The sequence below is a fragment of the Budorcas taxicolor genome, chromosome 11 (genome assembly GCF_023091745.1).
Source record: "Budorcas taxicolor isolate Tak-1 chromosome 11, Takin1.1, whole genome shotgun sequence".
Lineage (NCBI taxonomy): Eukaryota > Metazoa > Chordata > Mammalia > Artiodactyla > Bovidae > Budorcas > Budorcas taxicolor.
In genome coordinates, this window is record NC_068920.1 from 96,193,467 (window position 1) to 96,214,200 (window position 20,734).

Consider the following 20,734-nt stretch of genomic DNA (forward strand, 5'->3'; position numbering starts at 1 on the left):
GTAGGCCGTTTGGACCCAAACCCTTACCACCCTTCTCCTAAAGCTACAAACATATCCCCTGGATCAAATCTCCACTCCACTTTTATGGAATATCTGGTCTGTTGCCTCTTATCTATTTGTCCTTAAGCCACTTACTAACTCCTACAACCAGGACCCTGCCCCCTTATACACCACATCTCTCCACCCAGCTTATTATTAAAATACTCTTAATGCCCCTAACATGACCAGATAACCCACTTCTTTGTCATTACTTCTGTTATTACCTAGAATGTGTCTAAGACAATGAAATGTTTACCATTGGAAACACACTAAACTGCTCTTATGGAGGAGGAAATCAGTGACTTACATTCCCTCAGAGCAATAAGAGGATTAGGCTTGTGACTATTTTGCCAGGTTCCCAGTCTCAGGGCACAGGCTTGGATTGCTTTACATCATGATATCTATTGCCATCTGTGGTGGACAAACCATCAATGAGTTAAGATCACAACCCCTTGATCCTACCCAGTACTAGTCGTGCTGGATACCTTGGGGATGCCCAGCTGCAGCCTGGGGTGTCAGGAGGTTGACCTGCCTTGACCTGACTAGGGATCTGGTCCTCAGAAGGTTGTCATATCTCAATCTGCACGGGGATCTGCCAGTCCAGGGGTTCCAGGAGGTTGACTTGCCTCGACCTGCCCAGGGACCCAATTCTTGGGAGGTCGACATGCCTCGACCTGCCCGGGGATTAAATCTCCAGGAGGCTGTCACACCTCAGCCTGCCTGGGGATCTGAACCCTGACCCGGGGACGCCCAGCTCTCAGGTTGCAACAGTACTGGGTAGGATAACCTTCCAAAAGACTCACCCATAAGGAAGTCCACCCGTGGGAATTGAAGAAAGCCTATTACTTGTGGCACTGTGCCCAGTCTCAGCAGTAACTCAAGAGTCCAACAAGAACCCCATTTCCTTTCTGGAAAGTCTAAAAGAGGCCCTCCAAGAGTTTACCAATCTGGACTTAGACTCTTACGAGGGACAGATTTTAAAGGACAAATTCCTGTCCCAGTATGCATCAGACAAAGTTACAACAGCTACAGCAGCAGGACCCTGCTGCCTCTTTAGATGAGATGGTCCAGACAGCCACCAATACTTTTTATAACAGAGAACAGGAGAGGCAAGCCAAGGCCCAGGAAAGGGAGAGAAGGAAAGAGATAAGTCATGCCCAGATGCTGGCCGCCTTCCAGAGAAGCCCTATGGCAAACCCCAAGTCCTTGAAGGACAAGGCACGAGGCAAATGCCTAATCTGTAGACAGGCAGGACATTGGGCCAAAGAGTGCCCACACCGTGACAAGTCTCCTAGAACGGCTTGCTACAAATGCCATCAGTTGGGACATTGGGCAGCATTCTGCCCTCAGGACCCAAGAGCCTCAAGGTGAAGCACCAAGCCTTCCCTCATGATGGTTCAACAGGACTTAAGTGGCCCGCTCCAGCCAGCCCACCTTTCACAGATAACCATCATGGGTCTGGAGCCAAGGGTGCAACTGGATGTGGCAGGTAGGTCCAAGAATTTCTTGATTGACACAGGGGCTACCTACTCTGTCCTGACCTTCTACGTTGGAGCCTTCTCCCAAACCTGTACCATTTTTTGGGTGCTACAGGAAAAACAATTACAAAAAGATTCACCCAAGCACTTCTGTTTTCCTGGGATGGACAAATACTTTCCCCCCAGTTTCTGGCGGTCCCTGAGTGTCCTACTCCTTTATTGGTAAGAGATCTTTCCCTGCCTTCGAAATCTTGCAGCTATTACAGTCCTGATAGAAGATGCTTTAAAACCCTCTCTTGGGAGCAAACTATCTATTTTTACCAGCCACCAAGTGAAAAAACTCCTGAATGGGATAGGCTGTTTATGGATGTCTGATCAAAGGATCCTCAGATATCAAGTAGTGCTGATGGAAAGTCCAGGCCTGACTATATCCTCTTGTGAGGTTCTTAACCCAGCCACCCTCCTGCCTACCCCTGAGGGCTCTCTCCCCTTTCATTCTTGCCTAGAAACTTTGGACCATTGGACAAAACCCTGAGAGGGATTGTCAGAAGATCCTCCGACCGATCCTGAGGAAATCTCATACACTGATGGAAGCAGCTTTGTCTTAGATGGAAAAAGAAGAGCTGGATATGCAGTAGTCTCCAATTTTGAGATCATAGAGGCTAAACCTTTGCCACCAGGTACTTTCAGCCCAATTAGCTGAGCTCATAGCCCTGACTCGAGCTTTAGAGCTGGGAAAGGAGAAAGAGTAGCCATTTACACTGACTTCAAGTATGCCTTTCTGGTGCTACATGCACATGCTGCTATTTGGAAAGAAAGAGACTGCTTGACCACCCAAGGGTCCTCAATCAAATATGGGGATCAAATCCTTAGGCTCTTGGAGGCAGTCTATCTTCCCACTGAGGTTTCAGTCTCCCACTGTAAAGGACACCAAAAAGGGAGCACAGAAGTGGCACAAGCGAACCAAGCAGCTGATCAGGCAGCTAAGAGCAGCATTACGGAACTATGACCTGATAGGGGTTGCCACCATAGTTCCGCAGACTAATTTGCCAGGAAACCCTTCATATACTGAAGGTGAGACTCTTAAAGCTAAGTGTGAGGGCTTCCAAGAAGATCATATGGTGTGGTTCCAAAAGGAGGGACTCCTTTTTCTGCCTGGGAACCTCCAGTGGAGGTTGGTGTTAACCTTTTCCTTACACATGCCACCACTCATTTAGGGGAGAAGGCCCTCCAAATATTACTAGAAAGGTCCTTCAGAGGAACAGGCCTCCAAATGACTATAAAGCAAGTGGTCTCCTCTTGTCCCACTTGCCAATTAAACAACCCCCAAGGAGCTCAAAAACCCCAGCTGGCCCAGCCTGTCCAACAACGTGGGACCTACCCAGGAGAGGACTGGCAGATGGACTTCTCCCAGATGCCAGTTTCTCAAAGGTATAAATACCTAGTAGTCATGATAGAAACATTCACAGGGTGGATTAAAGTCTTTCCCACCTGGACTGAAAAGGCTGAGGAGGTGGTAAAAATACTGCTCCATGAAATCATTCCAAGATTTGGTCTGCCCAGGTCATTACAAAGTGACAATGGGACATCATTTACTTCTAAGGTCACCCAAGGGGTCTCTAAAGCATTGGGCATTACTTCTTATCTCCATTGTGCCTGGAGGCCTCAGGTCTTTAGGAAAAGTAGAAAGAGCCAACCACTTCTTAAAATCAGCACGAACAGATAACCCAGGAGACCTCCCTCAGATGGAAAGAGGCTTTACCAATAGCTCTCCTCTGCACTCGTATTACCCCTAAGGAAAAGGTTCATCTTAGTCCTTATGAGATGCTATATGGGAGACTTTTTGTTAATGTCAATGACCTCTTCCTAGATCCAGAGGCTCAGTCCCTCTGGTCTTATACCATGGCCACTGGGCAATTCCAACAGAATATATGCTTGTGGAGTGTCAACCAGGACCCAAAAGATTCTAAAGAGCCACCACTATATGCTCCCGGGACTCAAGTCCTAATTAAAGTTCCCAAAGGCTCAACTCCAGCCCACATGGTAGGGCCCCTACCCCACAGCAGTTAAGGTACCAGGACATGACTCCTGGATTGACTACTCATGAGTCAAGCCATGGAAGAAAACAGAAGAGGACACTCAATACACCTGTGAGCCCCTGGGAGATCTCAGATACCTATTCAGAAATACAAATAAGTGCCATTCTAATGAACACCCCAACATTAAGTTTCTGGGGATAAGATTTCTCAGGATAGCTCTAAAGAGCCAACACAGCTTGGCAGGGATTGTACTCCAAAATAGACAGGAGATAGATCTCCTGATCCCTGAACAAGGAAGGACTTGAGCCATCTTGAATGAGACATTGTTTCTGGGTAAATACCTCCACGTTAAATAAAAGAAAATCTCACAATCCTCAGGAAAAACATTCAGGTCCTACGGGATCTCAAAGAATGAGCTGGAAAGTCCTCAGGGTGGCCACAGTCTCTCTTTGGGGGATCCTTCTCCTGGTGAGAGGCAATTTGGAGTTGGTTAATGCCCCTACTAATCCCAGTTATCATCATATTGATGCTGCTTATATTGTTCCACGTATTATCATTTGTCTAACCTGTTTTGTCTCTGCCCTAGTCAACAAGCTACAAAATACTGTGCTAGTTCAACAAGAATATGTTAAACTATACCTGACCACAGAAAATATCACTCACCCTTAGATGGACACCACTATAAGGACTCTGAGGCTTGAGACTAGCAAGAAGGGGAGGCCCAATGCCCCTTGCCATCCCAGCTCAGCAGGAAGTAGCCAGAGAGACCTCAACGCCCCTATTCTCAAAGACTTGGGCCTCCCATCTCTTGAAGGGGGAAAGTTAGGTAGTTAGAACAGGAAAAAGTAGTCCAAAATGGTGGTGGCTAGAAGACAAAGAAAGGGAAAAACCCATGAAAATGCAACAAAAGAAAATCCATGGACTGGACTGAGAACTTCAGGTGAAACAAACATGCCCCCTTCTTGGCCAGCCCAATTTGCATAGGCTCAAGGGGAGGGAGGGAGACAAATATATAAATGGAGGAAGCCAAGATGGATTGAGCCTCTCCTTTGGGGTCAGCCCACCCTTACGCCTCAAGGGGGTACTTTGCGTTGCTTGCTGAATAAAACTCTGAGCTATAACACCAGTCCACCTTTTCAAATCTTTGCTGAAGCGAGACAGAACCAAGGAAATTACACACTCCCCTGACAGTACTATGCTAGTTTCTGAGGAAACAGTGGTGAACAAAAGCAGGCACAATCCCTCACCACAAGGAATTTAAAATTACTATTAATACCTATTAATAGTAATTTTAAAACCACTTATGATCAGACATCCTGGAATGTGAAGTCAAGTGGGCCTTAGAAAGCATCACTATGAACAAAGCTAGAGGAGGTGATGGAATTCCAGTTGAGCTATTTCAAATCCTGAAAGATGATGCTATGAAAGTGCTGCACTGAATATGCCAGCAAATTTGGAAAACTCAGCAGTGGCCACAGGACTGGAAAAGGTCAGTTTTCATTCCAATCCCAAAGAAAGGAAATGCCAAACAATACTCAAACTACCGCACAATTGCACTCATCTCACACACTAGTAAAGTAATGCTCAAAATTCTCCAAGCCAGGCTTCAGCAATACGTGAACCGTGAACTTCCTGATGTTCAAACTGGTTTTAGAAAAGACAGAGGAACCAGAGATCAAATTGCCAAAATCCGCTGGATCATGGAAAAAGCAAGAGAGTTCCAGAAAGACATCTATTTCTGCTTTATTGACTCTGCCAAAGCCTTTGACTGTGTGGATCACAATAAACTGTGGAAAATTCTAAAGAGATGGGAATACCAGACCACCTGTCCTGCCTCTTGAGAAATCTGTATGCAGGTCAGGAAGCAACAGTTAGAACTGGATGTGGAACAACAGACTGGTTCCAAATAGGAAAAAGAGTACGTCAAGGCTGTATATTGTCACCCTGCTTATTTAACTCGTATGCAGAGTACATCATGAGAAACGCTGGGCTGGAAGAAGCAGAAGCTGGAATCAAGATTGCCAGGAGAAATATCAATCACCTCAGATATGCAGATGACACCACCCTTATGGCAGAAAGTGAAGAGGAACTAAACAGCCTCTTGATGAAAGTGAAAGAGGAGAGTGAAAAAGTTGGCTTAAAGCTCAACATTCAGAAAACGAAGATCATGGGACCTGGTCCCATCATTTCATGGGAAATAGATGGGGAAACAGTGGAAACAGTGTCAGACTTTATTTTTTTGGGCTCCAAGATCACTGCAGATGGTGACTAGCAGCCATGAAATTTAAAGACGCTTACTCCTTGGAAGAAAAGTTATGACCAACCTAGATAGCATATTCAAAAGCAGAGACATTACTTTGCCAACAAAGGTCCATCTAGTCAAGGCTATGGTTTTTCCAGTGGTCATGTATGGATGTGAGAGTTGGACTGTGAAGAAAGCTGAGTGCCAAATAATTGATGCTTTGGAACTGTGGTGTTGGAAAAGGCTCTTGAGAGTCCCTTGGACTGCAAGGAGATCCAACCAGTCCATTCTGAAGGAGATCAGCCCTGGGATTTCTTTTGAGGGAATGATGCTAAAGCTGAAGCTCCAGTACTTTGGCCACCTCATGCGAAGAGTTGACTCATTGGAAAAGACTTTGATGCTGGGAGGGATTGGGGGCAGGAGGAGAAGGGGGTGACAGAGCATGAGATGGCTGGATGGCATCACTGACTCGATGGACGTGAGTCTGAGTGAACTCCGGGAGTTGGTGATGGACAGGGAGGCCTGGCGTGCTGCGATTCATGGGGTCGCAGAGTCAGACATGACTGAGTGACTGAACCAAACTGAACTGATGATTATATATTTACACATAGAGGTGAGTACTGTTAAGGACTTTGCAACATACACTGATACAAATATCCAATTATTATGTCATACACCTGAAACCAATAAAATATTATATGTCAATTATACCACAATTAAAAAATGTTTTAAAGTACTGTTAAGAAAAATAACCTAAAACAAAGGATATCGAATACCCTGGATTTTTTTTCCAGTGGCTTTTCTGTATCCAACATCCATCTTTCTTGATACCTGCCCTGTGTTCTGGGAGGTTACCTTGATGTCATCCCTCTGGTCTCAGTTTGTGTTTGGCCAGTAAGAGGCATCAGCAGAAGGTTAGAGGGTGCGAGCAGATTGAAACCAGGCCATTAACTTCCCCACCCTGCCAGTATAAACTGACTTGATTTCTTTGCTGGAGAACACAGCTATTCTCTCTAGGTTCTGGGAACCCTCCCTCTCATCCTTTACTGCTGCAACTGAGGGGTGATTAGGGCTTCCCACTGTTACTAGCAAAGGATGCTTTCTAGAGTTGGTCTGGCTGGCTTCCCTTAACAGGGCCCACATGTTTGTAAATGGTCTCATTGAACTCACCTGTGAGTGTGCCTTCATTTTTTTTCTAACAGTCCCCAAACCTTTACACTAGCCTGAACCAGAGTGAGGTGGGAGCAATAAGGAAAAAATGTTTGAAGAAAAGACAAAGTAGCTGGAGCCTGGGGGTGGGAGGGAGGGTGTGGTGTGTGTGTGTGATATGATGCTGGAGGTGGAGACAAGGCCAAATCATGGGTCATAGGCTGTAGTGGATGTTATTCTTTTTTTTCCTTTTCTTTCCTTTTATTTTGACTGCTCAGCATTTGAAACTCCTTCCTGTATTTGGGGAATCCCTCACTTTAGTTGTGTTAATGATAGGTGGGCTGACTTCCTGTTAGAGAAGCTCAGCTCCAGGCAGCTATATGTGGTCACATGACATAGCCTAAGCCAATCAAGTGGACCCAACCAGTATTTGGATCAGGAGCGAGATGAAAACAGTGAAGAATTCCCTTTTCCTTTTGGTAAGTGAGGCAGTGGCTCCAGTAATTGTTTCCAGAATGTTGGCAGTGCCAGCTGTGGCATCCATTTCCTTAGCTTGGTCCCTAGTCTTATGGGTAGCTCACATTCTTTCATAAGTTTCTCTCCTCTGAGTCAGTTTCTTCCTAGCGACAATATGTTTTTAATAAGCTCCTTTGCTCTTTAAATCAGCCAGAGTCAATTTCTCTTGTTGGTAACTAAGAACACTGATAACCGAGGTACACTGTGGTAACTAAGAACAGTATGCTTTAACTACCATTATAAGTGTTTTGACCTTTGTCATAGAAACAAAAGAAAGCTATTGAAGGTATTTAAGCAGTAGAAATGGAGTCTTGGCAGTGACAGGATCAAGCCTGTGGAGAAATGTGTAGGACTGCATTCAAGAAGATCTAGATTAAATGTAGGGAGACCAAGAAATGGGCGCTGTTGGCCTAGACAAAGAGGAGCTGCAATGGAGACAGAAGTCCATGGATGTAAGGGCAATATCGCAAGTGAACTTTCTATGACAGGATGTGGGAAGGTTAAGGAAAAGTGAAGCATCGAGGTTATGCTCCATTTTCTGCTTCCTGAACTTGTATTGTCTGCCTAGATGAATTCAACTACTTTGTTTAAATTCATGATTGCTATTCAGACTTAATGGCTGATCAAGATGATTTTTCCATCCTTTAATGCTTTATATGCATGCATAAACTTGTTGGAATTGGATGCCAATTTCCACCTAAATTGTTTTCTGATTCAGACTCTGAATTCAGACCATGTTTCTAAGCTTGGCTATCACCAATGAGAAACACAGTCAGTCTGAGTCACACTGAGAAATTGCATTTTGTACTGAAGATTCATCTGCAACCCTTGAGTCAACATATTCTTGGGCTCTTATGAGTAGGAGGCAAACCATTTTAGAAGCCAGAATTGGGCTGCCATCTGTTGTGTTTGGGCTTTGTTTCTTGTGCATGACTGGGGAATAAAACATTTAACAGGCGGTACCTATCTGGAAAGGGATATGCACCATCTCCATTCATGATAAAACTCTGAATTTTATTTTCTGTTCAAGGACATTGTTTAAACGTCCTTCTGGGCTTGTTTATGCATTCTCAGTTGAGTGAATTATTGCCTAAAGTTCACTACCATCAGCATATACACTAAGACGTAACAACCGGAAGTTGTGAAAGCTGTTTGTTGCTTATTGGTAGCCACAGCCTCCTCAACATGGGTCAAGCCATGTTTAATACCTCTTTCAAACTTGACTTATTTACAACTTTCCCCAACCAAAGGCATAAAATTTCCATTTATTGTACACTTATTTTGTACCAATCATTGTCAACCACTAATAAATATATATTTACACACCCACCATACACCATGTTTTTATTTAGCTCTCACTATAACCATGTGAAATAGGTATTACTGACCATATTTTACAAATAAGGGAGTTGAGGTCCACATTTTGAAACCCTGATTTGAACCCAGATATGTATTACTGGGCCCTTGCAAAGCACTGGGCCACAAAATCATCTTACTTATTGTATGTTCCTCTCCTTTACTCTGTGTTCCCTCAGTGGTATCAACCCCAAATGTATTATATTATTTTGAAACTGAAGACTTTGTGTAATGCATTCTGATAGAGAATAAAAGTAAAGACAAATAAATTAGTGGAGAAGTAGGGGGAGAAGATACATACACCCCAATGTTCATTGTAGCATTATTTAAAATAGTCAAGTATGGCAACAACCTAAGTACTCATCAATAGATGAGTGGATGTAGAAGATGTGGTTTGTGTATGTAAATAAATATATGGAATATATGGTTATGAAATACTACTCAGCCATAAAAAGCATGAAATTTGCCATTTGCAACAATGTCAATGGACCTAGAGGGTACTATGCTCTAGGTGAATTAAGTCAAATAAGTTAGTAAATAAAGTAAATGAGTAAAATAAGTGAAATAAATCAGACAAAGACAAATGCCATATGATTTCATTTATATGTGGAATCTAAAAAAAAAAAAGAACAAATATAACTAAATTGAGTCATAGATACAGAGAACAAACAAGAGGTTTTGCAAGAAGTATACAGTCTACTAAAATAATAATTTAACTATTTTATTTAAGTTAAATAAATGAGTCATGGGTATGATGTACAGTGTGGGGAATATAATAAATAATTATGTAATATTTTTGTATGGGGATGGCTGGTAACTAGACCTATCACAGTGATCATTTTGAAAAGTATTAAATAAAAAGTTAGTCACTGTATTGTGTACTAACACAGTGTTAGTTGTATACAACACAGTTGCATAGGTCAATTATACTTCAAAAATAAACAAACTCAGAAAAAGAGATCAGATTTGTGATTATCACAGGCAGGAAGGGGCATTGGACAAAAGTAATCAAAAGGTACAAACTTCCGGTTATAAGATAAATAAATACTAGGGACATAATACAACAAGATAGATATAATTAACACTGCTGTATGTTATATATGAGAGTTTTTAAGAGAGTAAATCCTAAGAGTTCTCATCACAAGGGAAAAACATTTTTTCTGTTTCTTTAATCTTATATGAGATGATGGATGGTCACTAAACTTGTTGTGACCATTTCATGATGTATGTAAGTCAAATCATCATACTATACACCTTAACCTTACACAATGTTGCATGTCAATTGTATTTCAGTAAAACTGGAAGAAGGAAAAAAGAAAGTAGGGTGAAAAGTTAAAGAAGTAGTTAAAGGAACTGAATATTTTAAGTAGTTAAATCATCAGGATCTCTGATCAGTCCTGGAAAATTAGTGGAACACTTTTCAGTGGATTCCTCCATATACCTATGTTACAAGTTAAGGTGAGAAGTAGAATCATAAGACTTTAAAAAAAAAATCAGGCAAGTTTCTCTACAATAAAAGGAAAATATGAGACCTGGAGTCAAAAGACAGGGTTTGAATCCCAGCTTTGAATTCAAATCTGGGTAAATCAGTTGACATTTAAGAGCCACTGACTCCGTGGATGATAATACTCCTGTTACACAATACATGTGAGGATTAAATGTTCCTTATTCATGAAATTATTTATAAACCATAAAGCATTATACAAATGCAGGTATTAATTTTTAACCTACTTGAGGCCTTACAGGTTAAATCTCTGAAAATGAGGTCTAGTGCAAATAATGTGTTCCTATAAGAAATGATGTCCATGTTCTTATAAGCAGGGCAGCATTATTAGTAATAATTCCAACCATCATGACAATGCTTATATTTGCTCAATTTTCACATTTTATGTCCTTCTTAAAACAGTGCTGTGAGGCATTGCAGTGTTATAAAATTTACAGAACAAGAAGCTGAAATGTGAAGACTTCCAGTGTCAGAGAGAAAATAAGAAATAAAATTAGGATTTAATTCTACCTTACACTGTATTTCCCCCTTTGAGAATACTTTTGCTTAGTACCATTTATGGAAAAAAATGTATCTTAAGCATCTGTGATTAAATTTAGCAGATACTGTTGAAAAGATGAGACTAAGAGAGTATATTTAGAGAAGGAGTCTACTTAATATGAATTCTTATCTGCTGGGGAAAAAAGTGTGTTTCAGGCATTCCTAGAGCTCAGTCTAGCAAAATTATTCATCATTTACAGGGAAACATCTATGATAACTATACCTATAATTCTTTTTAAAGCATCTCAATTTTGAATTTATATCTGAAAATGCTTTATTATTTCCTATGCAAGATGTCTCATCCTTTCTGATACGTCCACATAGTGGACTAGCAAACCTTCAGGAGAAGGTAAAACTTAACCAAACAATAGATAATTATCAGCTCAGTGACTCTTTACAGTGAACATCTAAGTTGTTTGTCTTTTCTAAATAGAAGCTCTAAGCAGCAATTGTTTTATTATTAGCCTGAGTTGTTTGATTATCTTAAGCATGAAGTATTTTTAGCTCTGTTCATATGACACATAAGATTTAAGTAAAACATTGAGGAAAGGAGAGTGAATGCACATTGTTCAATGTGACATTTCATTTTATAGAGCCTTTTTGACATGGAAATTGTCTGGTTGAATGCTTCACTGACAAGCTGGCTTAGATTCTTCTTACCTGTAGCTGGTATTTCTATGTGGATGGACACTGATTTCTTTAATAATCTTGTGCTTTTCTCTACTCCTTTAATCACTTCATTCCAGGAGAGGAGGGATGACACCGTTTTGTTGAATTTGAGAGAGGAACAGGGTTTGTATAGTCCAGGGTTTGTATAATCCTATCCTTTTGCAGTACAGCATACTATACAATTGTATACACTTTGTGATATGTGTTCCTAGCTTACAAAAAACCCTCTTAATACTTACCTGCTTCCAAGGAGGGACTGCACACAGCAGGATGCTCACCTCCAGCTACTGGTGGAGGTGGGTGAATTTGGGCTAATGAGAGTTCCTCTCCAGGAATTTGAATAAAGATAGTCAGTCAGTCTGGCGATGATATGGCCATTGCTTTCCTGTGTGAAAATTAATAACAGGAAACCTCATTACAATGGAGTCAGGAGGCCAGAAGGGAGAGCTCTCTCTCCCACACCACTCCATCAATACCTATTGCAACAGGAAGGGATGTACTTGGCATCTCCAGCAAAAAAGTGGCCCTACTGCCAGGTGGAGGAAGAAAGAATTCTCCTTGCCTGGCAACAGCTCAGCTACTGAGAGACTGTTGCAACTCGCCAGTAAAAAGCCGCTATACTTCAAACTCGCAGTTTCATCAAATGGACTTTTTGTTTATAATAGTACCACCCCCAAGCTTCTCTTCTCTTTTGTTTTACTAGACTTGCATGTGGTTCACTGTATCTCAAATTGCAGTTCTTTGCTGTTCCCAACTAAAACTGTTTTGATGGTAAAGCAACTGGCTGTTTTGTTTTAGGTTAACACCTCCTATGTGGATTGAGAAGCAAAAGCTATCCTCCAGAAAGAGGAGGATAAGCTAGGTCCAAAGGGGAGAATTGTCTGGCTTCTGATGGCTTTTTAGTTTTTTCTTTCAGTTCTTTTCTGGGACCTGGTTGAATTCCTGACATTGGGTTCTATGAGATGCCTGTATCCTTATAATTACAAATTCACTTTTGGTTTTTGCTAAAGGTAGTCTATGGGGTCACACAGAGTCGGACACGACTCAAGTGACTTAGCAGCAGCAGCAGCACTAGTTGTTTTCTGTTACACGTACTTAAAGTATTTTAATAAATATGTTATTTAGTTGTGGCTAATAGAATAAATAATCTTGTACAGGCTGTTTGAGAAAGAGGTTCTACATGTATCTGTTGGTACAGCCAGTTTTAGGTGGTATAATGAAATTTTCTTTTAAATATCCTTGTTTAGTTTAATTTCTGAAACACTTTAATATGGAAAGAGAGTATGAAATATAGCCATGGGAGTGGAGCATTTTATTCATTTATTTTTCAAATGGGGCATTTTAAAGCAAATCTGGCTGGCTTTAGAGTATAGGAATATATTTTAACTAAAGAGACTTTTGTTATTATTCGTTTTGTGGAAGAAAACAGTTTGAGTTAGTGAGAACAATTAACCAAATATTGATAGATGGCACATACTGTGGGATCAGGAGTAATCTGTCCAACCTTGTCAGGAATATCTATGAAATACTTAAAATAAGGAAATAAGAAAATAAATGTGGTATTTAATCATATGTTTTCTTATTAGCTACAGAATTATATAAAATGGCAATTCTTATTGTCAATAATATGGTTTATTTTATGTTATGAGCAAATAGGTGATATTTGATTCTTCATTCATTAACATGAATTATATTCATCCAGGGAATATAGGGATCATGAACATATAGTTCCTACTCCAGAGTCACATGGAGATTCAGAAATTGTAAATCAGCTAAATTCTGACTTGGAATTCCATTGAACTGTATTTGCCATTGCCAGCCTATAGATAGTAAATGGTCAGCTTCAAAATGTGCCCAATGCCAGTAACCAAAGGGGTGAAGTATTTGTATTACCAAACCAGAAGACAATGTGATTTGACTTTTTCATATATGGGGATAATTCACCTGATATCCTCCATCTCCATTTCCCCAACTTGCTTAAACATCTCCCATTGCCCAAATGAAGCAAAAAAATAGAATGAATGGAAAGATTAATGTGTTGCCACCATATTTGGTTTTACTGTGGTCGTGTATGGATGTGAGAGTTGGACTGTGAAGAAGGCAGAGCGCCGAAGAATTGATGCTTTTGAACTGTGGTGTTGGAGAAGACTCTTGAGAGTCCCTTGGACTGCAAGGAGATTCAACCAGTCCATTCTGAAGGAGATCAACCCTGGGATTTCTTTGGAAGGAATGATGCTAAAGCTGAAGCTCCAGTACTTTGGCCACCTCATGTGAAGAGTTGACTCATTGGAAAAGACTCTGATGCTGGGAGGGATTGGGGGCAGGAGGAGAACGGGACGACAGAGGATGAGATGGCTGGATGGCATCACTGACTCGATGGACGTGAATCTGAGTGAACTCCAGGAGTTGGTGATGGACAGGGAGGCCTGGCGTGCTGAGATTCATGGGGTCGCAGAGAGTCAGACACGACTGAGCGACTGAACTGAACTGAACCATATTTAGAAGCACAATAAACATGACCAGTGATGATATGCAAGTGGGACAATAAGTTTTTTCTGAGATATAGTTGATTTACAATATTCTATTGTTTCGGGTATGCTGAACATAATGAATCAAAAATTTTATAGATGCAGTTCAGTTCAGTTCATTTGCTCAGTCGTGTCTAACTCTGTGACCACATGGACTGCAACACGCCAGGCTTCCTTGTCCATCACCAACTCCTGGAGCTTCAAACTCATGACCATCAGGTCGGTGATGCCATCCAACCATCTCATCCTCTGTTGTCCCCTTCCCCTCCTACCTTCAATCTTTCCCAGCATCAGGGTCTTTTCTAATGAGTCAGTTCTTCACATCAGGTGGCCAAAGTATTGGAGTTTCAGCTTCAGCATCAGTCCTTCCAATGAATATTCAGGGCTGATTTACTTTAGGATGGACTGGTTGGATCTCCTTGCTGTCCAAGGGACTCTCAGGAGTCTTCTACAACACCGCAGTTCAAAAGCATCAATTTTTCGGTACTCAGCTTTCTTTATAGTCCAACTTTCACATTCATACATAACTACTGGAAAAACCATAGCTTTGATTAGATGGACCTTTGTTAGCACAGTAATGTCTCTGCTTTTTAATATGCTGTCTAAGTTGGTCATAACTTTTCTTCCAAGAAGCAAGCGTCTTTTAATTTCATGGCTGCAGTCACCATCTGCAGTGATTTTGGAGCCCAAGAAAATAAAATCTGTCATGGTTTCCATTGTTTTCCCGTCTATTTGCCATGATGTGATGGGACCGGATGCCATGTTCTTAGTTTTTTGAATGTCAAGTTTTAAGCCAAGTTTTCTCTCTCGTCTTTCACTTTCATCAAGAGGCTTTTTAGTTGCTCATCACTTTCTGCCATAAGGGTGGTATCATCTGTGTATCTGAGGTTATTGAGGTTTTATAAATTATAGTCCATATAAAGTTATTATAAAATATTGGCTATACTCCCTGTCTTGTACAATATCCTTATAGCTTTTTGATTTTATACATCATAGTTTGTACTTCTTAATCCCCTATTCCTATTCTGTCTCACCTTCCTTCCTCTCTCTGTTTTGTTATAAACATCTGTTTTATTTTTGAGACTCCGCATAAAAGTGTAATATTCATCTTTCTGTCTGGCTTATTTCACTAAACATAATATCCTTGAGCTCTGTCTGTGTTGCTGCAAATGGCAAAATTTCATTCTTCTTCTTTAATTTTGCTCAGTTTTATATATACTCTATGTGTAACCATATATTTTATATACTTTTATACATATAAACCAGAGAAGGCAATGGCACCCCACTCCAGTACTCTTGCCTGGAAAATCTCATGGACAGAGGAGCCTGGTGGGCTGCCATCTATGGGGTTGCACAGAGTCAGATACAACAAGCGACTTAGCAGCAGCAGCATGCATATAAACATCTTCTTTATCCTTTCATCTGTTGATGCATACTATGTTGCTTCCATCTCCTGGCTTTGTAAATAATGCGGCTATGAACATTTTGGGTACATGTATCTTTATGAATCAATGTTTTCATTGTCTTCCACACACAGGAAAGCTATTGCTGGATCACATGATGATCCAGTCTCTCAGTTGTCTCAGACTCTTTGTGACCCCGTGGATTGATGCACACCAGGCTTCCGTGTCCATCACCAATTCCTGGAGCCTACTCAAACTCATGTCTATCAAGTTGGTGATGGTATCCAACCATCTCATCCTTTGTTGTCCTCTTTCCCTCCTGCCTTCGATCTTTCCTAGCTTCAGGGTCTTTTCCAATGAGTTAGTTCTTCACTTTGCATGGCCAAAGTATTGGAGTTTCAGCTTCAGCATCAGTCCTTCCAACAAATATTCAGGACTGATTTCCTTTAGGATGGACTGGTTGGATCTCCTTGCAACCCAAGGGACTCTCAAGAGTCTTCTCCAACACCACAGTTCAAAAGCATCAATTCTTCAGCGCTCAGTTTTCTTTATAGTCCAACTCTCACATCCATAGTGACTGGAAAAACCATAGCTTTGACTAGACAAACCTTTGTTGGCAAAGTAATGTCTCTGCTTTTCAATGCACTGTCTAGGTTGGTCATAACTTTTCTTCCAAGGAGCAAGTGTCTTTTAATCTCATGGCTACAGTCCATCTGCAGTGATTTTGGAGCCCAAAATAATAAGGTCTCTCACTGTTTCCATTGTTTCCCTATCTATTTGCCATGACGTGATGGGACTGGATGCCATGGTCTTAGTTTTCTGAATGTTGAGTTTTAAGCCAACTTTTTTCACTCTCCTCTTTCACTTTCATCAAGAGGCTTTTTAGTTCTTCTTCACTTTCTGCCATAAGGCTGGTGTCATCTGCATATCTGAGGTTATTAGTATTTCTGCTGGAAATCTTGATTCTAATTGTGCTTCATCCAGTCCAGCATTTCTCATGATGTACTCTGCATATAAGTTAAATAAGCAGGGTGACAGTATACAGCCTTGATGTACTCGTTTCCCAATGTGGAACCAGTATACTGTTCCATGTTCAGTTCTAACTGTTTCTTCTTGACCTGCATACAGATTTCTCAGGAGTCAGGTCAGGTGTTCTGGTACTCCCATCTCTTGAAGAATTTTCCAGTTTGTCGTGATCCACACAATCAAAGGCTTTGGCATAGACAATAAAGCAGAAGTAGATGTTTTTCTGGAACTTTCTCGCTTTTTTGATGATCCAACAGATGTTGGCAATTTGATCTCTGGTTCCTCTGCCTTTTCTAAATCCAGCTTGAATATCTGGAAATTCATGGTTCACATACTGTTGAAGCCTGGCTTGGAATTTTGAGCATTACTTTGCTAGCATGTGAGATGAGTGCAATTGTGTGGTAGTTTGAGCATTCTTTGGCATTGCCTTTCTTCGAGGTTGGAATGAAAACTGACCTTTTCCAGTCCTGTGGCCATTGCTGAGTTTTCCAAATTTGCTGCCATATTGAGTGCAGCACTTTCACAGCATCCTCTTTTAGGATTTGAAATAACTCAGCTGGAATTCCATCACCTCCAATAGCTTTGTTCGTATTGATGCTTCCAAGGCCCACTTGACTTCGCATTCCAGGATGTCTGGCTCTAGGTGAGTGAGCGCACCACCGTGATTATCTGGGTCATGAAGTTCTTTTTTGCATAGCCTTTCTGTGTATTCTTGCCACCTCTTCTTAATATCTTCTGCTTCTGTTAGGTCTATACCATTTCTGTCCTTTATCGAGCCCATCTTTGCATGAAATGTTCCCTTGGAATCTCTAATTTTCTTGAAGAGATCTCTAGTCTTTCCCATTCTATTGCTTTCCTCTATTTCTTTGCACTGATCACTGGGGAAGGCTTTCTTATCTCTCCTTACTATTCTTTGGAACTCTGCATTCAAATGGGTGTATCTTTCCTTTTCTCCTTTGCCTATTGCTTCTCTTATATTCACAGCTCTTTGTAAGGCCTCCTCAGACAACCATTTTGCCTTTTTCTTTTCCTTGGGGATGGTCTTGATCCCTGCCTCCTGTACAACCTGCATCCATAGTTCTTCAGGCACTCTGTCTATCAGATCTAATCCCTTGAGTTTATTTGTCACTTCCACTGTATAAATGTAACAGATTTGATTTAGGTCGTAACAGAATGGCTTAGTGGTTTTCCTACTTTCTTCAATTTCAGTCTGCATTTGGCAATAAGGAGTTCTTGATCTGAGCCACAGTCAATTCCCAGTCTTGTTTTTGCTGCGTGTATAGAGCTGCTCCATCTTTGGCTGCAAAGAATATAATCAATCTGATTTCAGTATTGACCATCTGGTGATGTCCATGTGTAGAGTCGTCTCTTGTGTTGTTAGAAGGGGGTGTTTGCTATAACTGGTGCGTTCTGTTGGCAAAACTCTATTAGCCTTTGACCTGCTTTATTTTGTACTCCAATGTCTAATTTGCCTGTTACTCCAGGTATTTCTTGAATTGGGGACATTTGTTATTGGTTTCTGTTTTTTTGAGATTGAGTTGTATAGGTTGTTTATATATTTTAATGTTAATGCTTTATCAGGCATATCACTAGCAAATATTTTCTCCCATTCAGTCTTCTCATTTTGTTGATGGTTTCCTTTGCTGTGCAAAGGGAAGGGAAAGTCACTCAGTTGTGTCTGACTCTTTGCAACCCCATGGGACTGTAGCCTACCAGGCTTCTCAGTCCCTGGGATTTTCCAGGCAAGAGTACTGGAGTGGGTTGCCATTTCCTTCTCCAGGGGATCTTCCCGACCCAAGGATTGAACCCGGGTCTCCCGCATTGTAGGCAGATGCTTTACCCACAAAGCTAAGTTTAATTAGGTCCAATTTGTTTATTTTTGCTTCTATTTCCTATGCTTTAGGAGACAGATGCAAAAACATTGCTACATTGGACATCAAAGAGTGTTTTACCTGTATTTTTTCCAGGAATTTTATGATTTCCAGTATTACATTTTAATCCATTTTGAGTTTATTTTGTACATGATGTGAGCAAATGTTCTGATTTTATTCTTTTATGTGTCGTTGTCCAGTTTTTCCGGCACTGTTATTGAAGAGATTGTCTTTACCCTTGTGAATTCTTGCCTCCTGTGTCATGGATTAATTGACCATAAGTATATGTTTTATTTCTGGGCTCTCTATTCTGTTCCATTGTCTGTTTTTGTGCCAGTACTATACTGTTTTGATTACTATCACACTGTAGTATATTCTGAAGTCAGGGAGTGTGATACTTCCAGCTCTTTCTCAAATTTTTATTTTTGGCTATTTGGAGTCTTCAGTGTTCCCATACAAATTTAAATGTTATTTGTTCTAGTTCTGTGGAAAATGCCATTGATATTTTGATAGGGATTGCATTGAATCTGTTCTTGGGTAGTGTGGTCATTTTAACAATGTTAATTCTTTCAAGCCATGAACGTGGTAATTTTTCACTTGTTTGTGTCACCTTTGGTTTATTTTATCAGGTCAGTGTCTTAAAAGTTTTCTGAATACAGGTCTTTTGCCTCCTTGGTTAAGTTTATTTCTTGGTATTCTTTGGATGTGGTTGTAAATGGGATTGTTTCCTTAATTTCTCCTTGTGATATAGTTTTTTTTTAGTGTACAGGAATGCAACAGATATTTCTGTATCTTAATTTTGTATCCTTCAACTTTACTGAATTCATTGATGAGCTCTAGTAGTTTTGGGGTGGCATCTTTAGGATTTTCTGTGTATAGTGTTATCTTCCCTGGTGGCCTGCAATGCAGGAGACCTGGGTTTGATCCCTGGGTCTGGAAGATTCCCTGGAGCTGCTGCTGCTGCTGGTAAGTCGCTTCAGTTGTGTCCGACTCTGTGCGACCCCATAGATGGCAGCCCAGGAAATGGCAACTCACTCCATTTGGCAAGTATTCTTGCATGGAAAATCCTATGGATGGAGGAGCCTGGTGGTCTATAGTCCGTGGGGTTGCAAAGAGTCAGACTGAGTGACTAACACATATGTCCATGTATAGTATTACGCCAGCTTCAAACAGTTTTTGACAGTTTTACTTCTTCCTTTTCAATTTAAATTCCTTTTATTTTTTGTTCTTGTCTTATTTCTGTGGTTAAGACTTCCAATACTGTGTTGAATAAAAGCAGTGTGTGGGCATTCTTGTCTTGTTTGAGACCTCAGAGGAAATGCTTTCAACTTTTTACTCCTGAGTATAATGTCAGTTCTGGGCTTATCATATATGATCTTTTTATATTGAGGTATGTTCCCTCTATACCCATTTTGTGGAGAATTTTTTTTTTATCACAAATTGATACTGAATTCTGTCAGAGGCTTTTTCTGTATCTACTGAGATCATTATATGATTTTAATGTTTTAGTTTGTTAATGTGCTATATCACATTGATCAATTTGTGGACACTGGACCATCCTTGCATCCCTGAAATAAATCCACTTGATCATGGTCTCTGATCCTTTTAATGTATTCTTGGATTTGGTTTGATAATATTTTGTTAAGGATTTTTGCATCTATCTTCATCAGTGATATTGGCCCATGGTTTTCTTTTTGTGTGGTATCTTTGTCTGGTTTTGGTTTCAGGGTTATGGTGACTTTCCCTGCAAATTTTTGGAGTAGTTTGAGCAGAAGAGGTGTTGTCTCTTCTCTAAATATTTGGCAGAATTCACCTATAAAGCCGTCTAGTCCTAGACTTTTCTTTGATGGGAGTTTCTTAAAATTATGGATTAAGTTTTATAACTGGTAATTGATCTGTTTGTATTTTTAATTTATTCCTGGATCAGTATTGGGATATAATACATTTCTAGGAATTTTTCCATTTCTTCTAGATTGTCCATTTTATTGACATATAGTTGTTCTTAGTAATCTCTTATGATTCTTTGTATTTCTGTGGTGTTAATAGTAACTTCTCTTTCATTTCTGATTTTATTGATTTGGGCCCTGTCTCTTTTTTTCTGGTGGTTCAGAGATTAAAGCATCTGCCTGCAATGCGGGAGACTTGGGTTTGATCCCTGGGTCGGGAAGATCCCCTGGAGAAGGAAATGGCAACTCACTCCAGTATTCTTGCCTGGAGAATCCCATGGACGGAGGAGCCTGGTGGGCTACAGTTCACGGGGTCACAAAGAGTCGGACACGACTGAACGACTTCACTTTCTTTTTTTCTGATGAGTTTGGCTAACGCTTTAACTTTGTTTATCTTTTCAAAGAAGCAAGTATTAGTTTCATTGGTA

The 20,734-nt window shown here is 40.6% G+C and overlaps 1 long non-coding RNA gene across 1 annotated transcript in view; it reads left to right on the forward strand.

The window, feature by feature from the left end:
* Positions 1-1,509: 1,509 nt before the first annotated feature.
* The window catches only part of LOC128056949 (uncharacterized), a 42,627-nt gene continuing 23,402 nt past the window's right edge, over positions 1,510-20,734 (forward strand). Inside the window, exons 1-2 of the long non-coding RNA XR_008200189.1 lie at positions 1,510-1,528; positions 2,024-2,197. This is a non-coding gene — a long non-coding RNA (uncharacterized LOC128056949). The remainder of the gene's footprint in view (positions 1,529-2,023; positions 2,198-20,734) is intronic.